The following is an 11,925-nucleotide window of genomic DNA, read 5'->3' as shown; positions in this document are numbered from 1 at the left end:
TGTTAAAACTAGTTATATTTCCTAATTAAACTAAGGCCTAGTCCTGGATTAAGCTAATCCTGGTCCAGGAAACTGCCCCTTAGAAGAAATTTTAGTATGAAAGTTTTTGTTGATTCATGATTTGTTAGTTAAAACGTCCGAACACACATTTCACGAACAAATTTGTGCGTACGCATGCTTAGTGAATGAGACCCAATGACCTGATCTTGTCATTGGGTTTGTTACTTCACTCAAATCCAAGTAACAAACAAAAATATATGAGCGTAATGGTGTCACGTAATGGACAATTTGAACTATGGCCATAAGTAGGTATAATATGAACAACCCTACTGTTGGGTTAAATTAACCTGGAAAATGTCCAGATTTGACCCAACTGGGTTGAAACAAAGCAGCACAGATTAATTTAAACCCAATGGTCGGGTTTGTCTTTATTTACCAAGCTATACATGTGTTAAAACAGCTTAGAGGAGTGTTCCATTTTCTTAAAAGAAAAATCCATATAATTTACTCACCACAATGTCATCCAAAATGTTGATGTCTTTCTTTGTTCAGTCGAGAAGAAATTATGTTTTTTGAGGAAAACATTGCAGGATTTTTCTCATTTTAATGGACTTTAATAGACACCAACAATTAATACTTAACTCAACACTTAACAGTTTTTTTCAACGGAGTTTCAAAGGACTATAAACGATCCCAAACGAGGCATAAGGGTCTTATCTAGCGAAACGATTGTCATTTTTGGCAATAAAAATAACAAATATACACTTTTAAAGCACAACTTTTTGTTTAGGTCAGGTCCAGCGCGACCTAACGTAAATGCGTGGTGACGTAGGGATGTTACGTGTTACATATATAAAACGCACATTTTGAACAATGAACTGACACAAAGACATTAATTGGTATCATTCCACATACAACAACGTCGGAACGGTCCTCTTTCAACACACTTGTAAACACTGGGGCGGAGTTTCGCGTTTGTCCTCTGTGACCTCTTGACGTGACGACGTATTGCATCGTATTGCGCATGACGACCGGATCTAAACGAGAAGTTGTGCTTTAAAAGTGGATATTTGTTATTTTTATTGTCAAAAATGACAATCGTTTTGTTAGATAAGACCCTTATGCCTCGTTTGGGATTGTTTATAGTCCTTTGAAACTCCGTTGAAAAAAACTGTTAAGTGTTGAGTTAAGTATTAATTGTTGGTGTCTATTAAAGTCCATTAAAAAGAGAAAAATCCTTCAATGTTTTCCTCAAAAAACATAATTTCTTCTCGACTGAACAAAGAAAGACATCAACATTTTGGATGACATGGTGGTGAGTAAATTATCTGGATTTTTCTTTTAAGAAAATGGAATATTCCTTTAACGTTATTTACCGATAAGCTAGTATTTAATTACACAGTACTCAAGCATGAGTATATGAATTTACCAAGTAGACATAACTTTACATTTAAATTTAGGGTTTATTCATGCATTTGACAGAAGTTTTTTTCCAAAGTGACTTACTTGCATTAGTAGGTACAGGTATACATTTTATCAGTAGGTGTGTTTCCCTTGGACTTGAACCCATGACCTTTTTTACTTTGACCTTTGTTAACGCAATGCTCCACCAACTGAGCAACTGAGAAACACTGCATGCAAGATTAATAAGACTAGAAATAGATATATCTGTTTAACCTGTTCATGATGCCAACGGTTAATGACCAAGTCTGATTTCCAAATTCAATGACGTTCCTTCTAAAGAATGCATTTAAAGATGCTAAACATGCACTCATACACGTGTCACCGTACAACGCCATAATGCAGAAGTTGCAATGCATGCTGGTATATTGCCATGTTGAACCCGAGCCTGGCTGAGCATCAGAGATCCATTTATCAGCAGGGGCACACGCATAAAAGACTCAGTGTGGGGGGCAGTAATTGGATCTACGCATCCCCATTGCCCTAAGACCTCCTCAAGCCCCCATCCCCCAAATCTCCCCACCTTCCTTTCCTTCATCTCACCGTTATCTCCCCGTGACTCACGACATCAAGAAACATGCAGCACATACGCGTGCAGATACGGACAGATACTCGCATGCTGTGACATGTCACACCCTCTCTGGATCCTGAAGGTTTACGCTGTTATGTTGCAAGTGCTAAAAACTTCGATATTTCTGTCCAGCTGTGGGCTACAAAAATACAACCTGCATCTTCATTTTGTGTGAAGGTTTTTTGGAGGAACAGGTCCAATCTCATCTCACGAGAACACGTAACTAGCATACGTAGTGTCGCTTTTGTATTAATATGTACGATATGAATCATACAATAATGGATTGTTGGAAAAGCAGGAATGAAGCTCCCTAAACCCAACGTCACTTCATTATAAAAACATCAGACTTATTTTTACATTGCCCCCTTTCTTATGAATGCTCAAAGATGAGCCAGGTCAAGATTTTAAGTCTATAATGTCTTTCAAAGACTCATTAAGACGTCAAACTATTTATTAAATGGAAATTTTGTTTATGAAGACTCATTTCCCTTGAGATATCTCTTGAATGCCAATGTTCAACCTGACAGAATGCACTAAATATAAATCTGTTATTGCTGTTTGACATACAGACTTTGCCCCTTACTCTTTGGATAATGTCCTGACTCTCTCCGCTTTACGTATCTCTTTACCAAAATGGTTCTGCTCGTGTTGTTTTAAGCCGTTGTGGTGTTGGAGCTGTGTCTGATCTGGGCTGGATTTGGGCTCGGGTGTAGTCGTGGCTGATGCAGTGCTGTTGGCTCCTGGGCAGGCAGGCGGGCCCCTGAGGCCCGGGCCCTCTTCCAGTATGGGCGGCAGCAAATCGGACAAAGAAGCTCAGTCTCTCCGTGTATGTATGTGTGTGTGTGTGTGAGCGGTGCTGTAGAAAGACCCTGGCGAGACCGGCGCGCGGTCTTATCCTCACGGCTCAAACACACGCCACCAGCTGCTGCCCTCTTCCTGTGCTTTCATTATGGCGGTCTCTGTCCTGTTCCGCAGGGTAATACACACACAAACAGGCAGAAAGAGGAAAATTTATCTCTCCCCTTCCTGTTACATTTCTCTCTCCCTTGACACTCCGACTAGCCTTAGAGCGAGCGATGCCACCGCACCAGATCTCTCCCATTATAATCAATGAAGCTGTCTATAATGCTGTGTTGATTATAATGGGAGCGGTCCGGTTTGGATGCTCGACTTGCTAGCAGTGTGGACACAATGTCTCTCTCTTTCTTTTTCTATGTAGGCACACAGGCCAATGCATAGAAAGTGGTGCCAGTCTGAGCTCATACCCACTGCAGCATTCACAGCAGAATGAAATATCTCAGTCTTTGGCCGGCTCTGGTCAGCTCGTCCCTTCACGTGCACGTGCGTTTGGAAGGTGAGTGTGCGTTAAGCTCGCAAGCGTTAAGTCTGTCGAAGCCGCAGTGTGCGGAGTGTGCTAAGCTCTGAGCCTAAAGCCAAGCCAGGCATTGCCAGAGGGAGAGGCTGCTATGTAGGGCGACGGGCAAGCTGGACGCCGGTGGAATATCAACGCAGAGCTGCCGCCACTCCTCCCAGCAGCCCACCTGCCCACTCTCTTCACTCCAGAGAGAGAGAGAGAGAGAAGGAAATTGCCAGGTAGTTTCCAGACCCACTTCCCTGCGTCGCGCCCAATTAATCAGGGCCGCATCCATGCTGGTTGCCCCCTCCCTATTAACAGGAGGTGTGTGTGCGTACCCAAAAGTGACCAAGAAACTTCATTAAATGAGTTGGAGTCGGTGTGTTAGGGTTGTGTGAACTACTTCACTTTTCTTAGTGGGGTTCAGTGGGTACCCAGAGTAAAATGTTATTGCTTAGCGGTTGCTCTTGGAGATTTGATGGAGTTCTCAGTTGTGTGAGTATCAGCTTGGGCTCTGCTGTTTCTTCTAGAATTATAAGAGAAATAAGATGAAAAAACAAATGCGGCAATCGTTAAAATACATTAAAGGAATACTCCACTTTCATAAAAAATAAATCCTGATAAGTTTTTTACCCCCAAAATGTTAATGTCTTTTTTTTGTTCAGTAGAGAAGAGATTTGTTTTTTGTTTTTTTAGAAAAACATTCCAGGATTTTTCTAAATTTAATAGACTTTATTGGACCTCAACAGTTCACAGTTTCAATGCAGTTTAAATTAGCAGTTTCAACACAGCTTCAAATGGCTATAAACGATCCCAAAAGATGCACTTTTAAACCACAACTTCTCTTCTTGGACGAACCATGTGACACGCCAGGGTGACCTCACGTATTGCGTAAGCACACATCGAAAGTTCATGCATGACGTATGCGAAACTACAGCCCCAGTGTTTACAAGTGTGGAGAAAAAGGACCGTTCCGACGTTGTTGTATATGGAATTATACTAATAAATGTTTTTGTGTCAGTTTATTGTTTAAAATGGTCTGCATATGTCCGTTTCACATATGTGACTGGTGACCTTTTGACATGCTTAAGTAAGGTTGCGCTGGCGCATCACATGGGTAGTGCAAGACAAGAAGTTGTGGTTTAAAAGTGCTTATTTTTATTTATTTTTTTGTCGAAAATGACAATTGTTTTGCTAGATAAGACCCTTATGCCTCGTTTGAGATTGTTTAGAGTCCTTTAAAGCTGCGTTGAAACTGCAATTTTTAAACTGGATTGAAAAAACGTAATTTCTTCTCAACTGAACAAATGAAGACATAAACAACTTGGATGAGTAAATTATCTGGATTTTGTTTTTATGAAAGTGGAGTATTCCTTTAGGGCCTGGGAAACACTGGATGATTTTTACATCTTAAACTATTTTAAATCCATGGGAGACCATAGACATAGGGACAGTGTCAAATGATTTTTAACAACATAATGCTCAGAACGTACACACGGGATCATTCGACCACACCGCAACATAACACACGTGATGACACACGTGTAGTTATGATTTTAAAGTGACGCGGGATCGCGGGAGATTAAACGTAACTTGAGAAAAACTATTTTGTGGTAGTTCTTACATGACACATTATAAAAGCACTTGTACTGTTGCCATAGTTGTTCAAGTTGATATTCTTTCTCAAAACTTGTTTGATACTTATGATTTGGCATCAGAGAGGCTCCAACGTGATCGGGAGCAGCAAAATAATCGCAATGACACCCCACACCAGAGGTTTCTTTGGACAAGGAAACACTAATCGGGCGACGCCCTCTTTCGTTTGCCGTGGGTGAAAATCAGGCTTAAAATTTTCATGTGTGTGGCAAGTAAAATTAATGTGGTTAGGTCAGTGGTTCTCAACCTTTATCACTTCAAGGTCCACACCAATAACCCCCCCCCCACTCACAATTTCTACCAAATAAAATATTCTAGCGTTTGGCAAATAGATCATGTAATTTTGTCACAATAATAACCAAACACTAAAGCCCTTTTCCCACAGACATTCTGGAAAATGCACCCCGGATTTTTCCGGGATCGTTTGATTTTTTGTTCATTAACACTGCCAATGATTTGCCGGAATCTGCAAGGTCCCGGAAAGGCATGTGACCTGTTTAAAGTCCTGCATTTTCTTCTACGCAGCGTCTGAAGTTTGCATATTATTTATTATTTCTCTCTCCAGAAACCACTCGCGTGAATTTTTGTTTATGATAAGACTATAAAGGAGCGCGTGATGAGCCGTTCTATGCTGGGGAATGATCTCAGTTTCAGAGTGAATATTTGACGAGCTCCCTGATCTCTGCTTTAATACAGTTTTACGCATTTCTCATTGTGATTGTTAATATGCATTTAAAACCCCCGTTTTGAGGAGCTGAACGATATATCTTGTTGGGATGACGCGCAGGCATTTTTGTGTATTATAAGCTCAAATGAGCACGTGCCGCGAAATTCTTTATGATGATGCTGAATGATCTCCGCTTCAGCGCAGTAAGTGACGAGCTAACTTACCTGATATCTGCTTCAGTCCAGTTTGCTGACATTTCTGGTTGTGAATGTTGATCTCCCTACTGAAAAATCCAGCTAAGACCAGCATAAGCTGGTAGCTGGTTTTAGCTGGTTTAAGGTGGTTTACGCTGGTCCTCCCAGCCTGACAAAGCTGGTCATGCTGGTGGGCCAGCTGGTCTTCCAGTCTGCCAGCTAAGTCCAGCTAGACAAGCTTAAAAAGTGACCAAAACACAGCTAGACCAGCTTGCTACACCAGCAAAACCAGCTTTCTACACCAGCTAAAACCAAGCTGGAGACCAGCTAAAACCAGCTCACCAGCTTGTGCTGATCTTAGCTGGATTTTTCAGTAGGGCTGGATGTAAATCCCTCATTTTAAAGAGTTGAACCAACTTAATGTTGCCATGACACGTGTTGTGTCATTTTAAAGAGTTGAACCAACTTAATGTTGCCATGACACGTGTTGTGTCATTTTAAAGAGTTGAACCAACTTAATGTTGCCATGACACGTGTGTCCTCACTACGGCACGCGCCTTATTTGTTTATGCGTTTCTTATCATTTCCTGTCTCAATCTAGTTTGCAACATTTCTCGTCGTGAATGTTGATCTGCATGTAAATCTCTCGTTTTATAGAGCTGAACCATAACTTTTGTTGTGATCACGACATGCCCATTACAGCATTGTTTCGTCTTTTTGTTTACACAGAAGGTTTTCCGTGTATCTTACTAGGTCCTCTTTCCTGCAACAATCCCAAAAGATTTACGGGACGTGTTTGCATTCACAAAGATGCTTGTCTGGCAATTTTATGGGTATTTTCTGGAACCAAAGGTCTGTGGGAATGGTGTTTTAGAAATATCCAAATTTTTTTTTTGTTATTTTAAATTATTTAACTGCTTTTTGTCTTATTTTTAATAATTTAAGTCATTGGGATTAGTTTAGGTAAAGTGATCTGAATTTACATTTGTGGAAAAATGTTTGAGTTCATGTTGAAATCTTAAATAATGTTGACTCTTGATTGCAGACTTAAATTTGAGCTTGTTGCAATCTCTTCTAAATCTCTAAATGAGACATTTTTGAGATTTCTGAGTGTCTGGAAGAAATAATTGAGATATCAAAGAGATCTATCTTTTATATAGGTAGAAGACGATTGTAGGTTCTTTTGCTCTCATTTACATGCATGTGTGCGCGTATGTACGAGGCTTGACGGAGTGCTAAGATGTTCGCTAACACCTGCGCACCTCACATTCACTCATTTTTACCTCCTGTGGTGCATGCACACCTGTAAACACAAGTACACACATAAACACACCCACACACTCTAACTTTTGCTGAAATGTTTTATTACCAACGGTTTGACTGGATGTGTTTTTTTAGCTTCCTATCCCGATCTTGGCTGTCTTTATGTGTTTGCGTGTATATGCTGTAAGATTGCAATCAGCCAGCACTCTGTGTGTTCATGTGTGTCATTATTCCCAGCCAAATCAGTGCCTAAACCTGTCGTGTTCACGTTGGGCTTACTTGACACATAGTCCTGCAGCACTGTCACGTATTGTACTATTTATGTAAATTAATGTGTATGTCAGTTTTGCAGATGTCACGGCTACGTATCTGAGAATTGGTAAAAAAATGATTTGTGTGTATGTGTGCCCAAAGTAAACTGTGTGCCTGTGTGTATGATATAATCACTGCTCTAAGTAAACCTGTGTGTGTGTGTGCGTGTCGTTCAGTGCTGCGTGGAGGACGGGCGCGGTATGAGTCGAGAGACAGCTGCCCTGACAGATGCCAGGAGGCAGGACCCCACTGGGGAACGGGAGGGGGACCGAGCTGGCACTCTCTCACCCCAACGGAAACACCACGGGCTGCAGAGGAAGTGGGCAGGGGGAGAGACCCTGTTTATGTGTGTGTGAGAGAGAGGTGTAGATGTATCTCCCTTCATCTCAGCTTGTGTACGTCAGGGACTGTTAAAAAAACGCTTGAATGTGCAATGAGGCAGATATTATTAACAGTTTCCCTCATACCTGCTATAATAATTACACCCCATCAAGATGCTTTCAAACTCCCTTTGTGTGTGTTTTTTGTAGTACTTGGACAATTAGGTTTACCTTAATTGTCAGTGCACTTATGAAAAAAGGACTTTGTCAGTGTTATGTTCATACCAGTGTATTCCAGTGTACATGATGGCAGCAGTGGTGGACGGTCAAGGCCCGCAAGGCCTTTTTTGCTGCCCTAAGCGTCAGAATCACTGACGTGTTTTAATATATTTTTCATTAATGTGTATTAAATTATTCCCAATAGTCTATTCTCCTCATTTTTATACATTTTCTCAGTTGCGCTGCTTCCAGTAGTGTATTTTTCTGTTGGAGCTATTATCCAATCATATTTCAGCCATCATGTGTTGCCAGGGTCAAGGAAATCTGCCATAAGGGCATTCAGAATCAACAGTGCTGGCATCTGTATCTTAAAAGGAATAAAGTGCGTCAGTGATGACGTATTTTTGTAGGGAAAACCCAGAAGCGAGTTATTATTTTAGCACTCCGGGTCTCGAAGTCAATGGGGTTTTTGAATAGGGGTTTGGTTAAACACCTTAAAGGACAAGTTCGGTATTTTACACTTAAAGCCCTGTTTCAGATTGTTTATGATGAAATAGAACGGTTTTGGCTGAAATTTGGACATATGATGCTGTCCCGAGAATTTTGGGGAGTTTGTTGTATCAACCCTCACCTCTATAATGGTGTATAGGTGCACTGGAGCAATCCTTCCTAAAATGCATTAAACTAAAATGCATTAAACTTTTGTTTAAAATGCATTAAACTTTTGTTTACAAAGACGTGAAACTCACTGAGTGGTCAGGGGTGTTCACTGATATGCTCACACAAAAATCGCTGCAAAAGATGCTTTCCAACAGGTGTTTTAGCATTCGTTGTAATCTTGTGGACCTATTTTTCCAAACGCCTCACACCCGTACATTCTTCCGTTGAGAACTTAAATAATTAACACTCCAGCCCAGTTGGTGGCGATAATCCGCCTTTGCCAATTGCAAGAACACAAACAACGTTTCCGGCACAGAGTAATACTGTACCTCACAACACATCTAATACAAGTCAATGGAGTTGGCAAAAATTACGATAAAACCTGTTGGAAAGCATCTTTTGCAGCGATTTTTGTGTGAGCATATCAGTGAACACCCCTGACCACTCGGAAAGTTTCACGTCTTTGTAAACGAAAGTTTAATGCATTTTAGGAAGGATTGTTTCAGTGCAAAACGAAAGTTTAATGCATTTTAGGAAGGATTGTTTCAGTGCACCTTTGCAGCCATTGTAGAAGTGGGAGGTGAAACAACAAACACACAAAAATTCTCGGGGCAGCCGTATATGTCCAAATTTCAGTCAAAACTGTTCTATTTCATCATAAACAATCTGAAAAAAGGGCTTTAACTGGAAAATATCGAACTTGTCTTTTAAACAAAATCTTAAGCTTAACACAAGATATTTTCACATTTTATTGAACGACATAAAACACACCAGTATCCACACTTGTGACTTTTTAAAGCATTTACGTGTCTTAAAATGAGTGGTTGCTACATGGGACTATGTTTTCTGGGACTTTTTTGTTTTTTGCTTTGTGGTGATGACTTAGAAATCGAGTGACCGTGGTATACTTCGCTTGTAGCCAAGGTTAGTTTTCATTTCTAGTAAACGCATTTAGACTTCAAAAATCAAAAGTTGTGTTCATCTGTGAAGATGATCTTGTTGGACAAAACTCGAAAAGTCTATGGGAAAAATAAATGGGGTTTTTGTTGAGGGCTGTTGCCTATCAGAGTGTACCAAATCGAGTTGAAATGGTCTTTGGGTTTTAGACCCACACTCCCCTATTAATTCCTGACCCGCATCTGCACCTCAAATGACACATGTATGTTATTCCACCCAGTACATCAAATATTAGTAGTTCACTGACGGCTACCTGCCCACTTGCAGGACTCTGAATGTAAACGATAACTGATACGAGACACCTGCGATTGCGGACGGGAATCTGAAGATATATGGCATTGAGATATCTGTCTGTGATAGAACAACCTGTTATACTGTGTTTCTGTTTAATATTGATGGTTTCTATAGCTGTGGCGTCATAATGATGGTATGAAGAGCTGGATAAAATCACGTAGAATACACAGCCCGCAATCCAGTAATTTTTCCAGTGGGATTACAGTGATGTTTTGTATATCACGGTACAGGTTATAATATTAAAGCCCCCGAGGACCGGAAGTTGCGATAGGCTTTACTTCTGTATTGTGACATAATTTCAATTGAAACACATGGAAACTAGCATGTGTGGCTTGTGTTTTACACTGTTAATTGATTGGTTGTAGAAAAGTAACACCGCAGACTGACGATTGGAGGGGGCAGAGTTAACGGATGCTCCCGCCCAAGCCATCTAGCTGACATCATTATGCTGCATTCAGACAAGACATGGTAGAGGCATCAAGCGCAAGTGATTTCAATGTTAAGTCAATGTAAAGACGCGTTGACGCACGTCTGGAGGTCTCACGGCATGACTGAGGCGTTTAGCGCAGTAAATGCGATTCCGCCTCATTCGCGTGTCTAGGTTGCGCAAATGGTGCGAATTAAGCGTTGCTGCGGCAAATGCGCAAGTTGAAAATTTTGAACTTTCGTGGGCAAATGCGCCGCGTTAACCAATCAGGAGCTTGCTCTAGTAGTGACGTGATTACAGGAAGTGAGCGGAGTCGCAGAAGCCTATGGAAGGCCCTCTCATGATGCAAATTTCTGCGTGAATGTCTCGATGACTCATTCTACGTACACACCAAACATGGGGCATCGCGTTGCTCACTCTACATCTAAAGATATATGGCATTGAGATATCTGTCTGTGATAGAACAACCTGTTATACTGTGTTTCTGTTTAATATTGGTTTCTATAGCTGTGGCGTCATAATGATGGTATGAAGAGGTGGATAAAATCAGGTAGAAGATTTTACTGAAGGCCTAAAATACACGGCCCGCAATCCATTAGTTTTTCCAGTGGGATAACAGTAATGTTTTGTATATCACGGTACAGGGTATAATATTGAATCCCCCGAGAATGTACTGAAGATTTTAACTTCGTGTCATGCGAAATTTTCGCTCGAGTTGAATATTTTCAACCTGGGTCGAAGACCCGTTTGAGGCGAATAGTGCGTGTTGTCGCGGTAAACGCGCCGCCCATATCACCTCATTCGCATTGCCCCACACGAGGACGCGTCTGATTGTGTCTTTGCATTGACTTTGTATGTAATCTACTCGCGCAAATCGTTGAACTCCCATCTGGTGTAAACCCACAGTAAAATTTCACAGGCGGCTTTCAAGAGCAAATGAAGCGAGTAAACTCAAAATGTTCAAGCGGCAAACTGATGTGGCAGACGCGATTTTGACCCCTTAAAGCGTAACTAAACCCCTGGTCAGAGCGTGACTCCACCCACTGGCAATATTTGAAGAATGCAAGAAAAGTGGGCAGATCCCAACGGAGATAGAGGGGACGAACTAAGCTCGTACCAAGTGTGTGGTGAGATCGTAACAAGGGCGTGGTGAGCTTGAACCTGCTTACGTCACAAGTTATTTTTTGGACCCAACATCCAATAGGAAAATTCAACTGCAGTAGCCACCGTTCAACCTGAAGAGGGCAGCACTCAGACGTTTTTACACCATATATTGTAGTATTGAAACACTTTATATCCAAATGTCAAAAAACTTACTAAAATCAATGAACAGCACTAATAAAGCCCCATTCTTACAGATCATTAACTAAAAGAAGTTGGTTTAGGGTTTAGTTACTCTTTAAATGAGGCTGGTGTGAACCCACGGTTAGAGAATGACCACCAGAGGAGGGCGAAAGTACATTTTCAGATTTTAATTAAAGTTATGAGGGCACATAAATTTTTTTTTTTAATATTGACTTACACAGATAAATTGTTTATAATAAACACTACAATATTTCATTAAAACATA

The sequence above is a fragment of the Misgurnus anguillicaudatus genome, chromosome 9, assembly GCF_027580225.2.
Source record: "Misgurnus anguillicaudatus chromosome 9, ASM2758022v2, whole genome shotgun sequence".
In the NCBI taxonomy this organism is placed as follows: Eukaryota; Metazoa; Chordata; class Actinopteri; order Cypriniformes; family Cobitidae; genus Misgurnus; species Misgurnus anguillicaudatus.
This window is presented reverse-complemented; position numbering follows the sequence as displayed.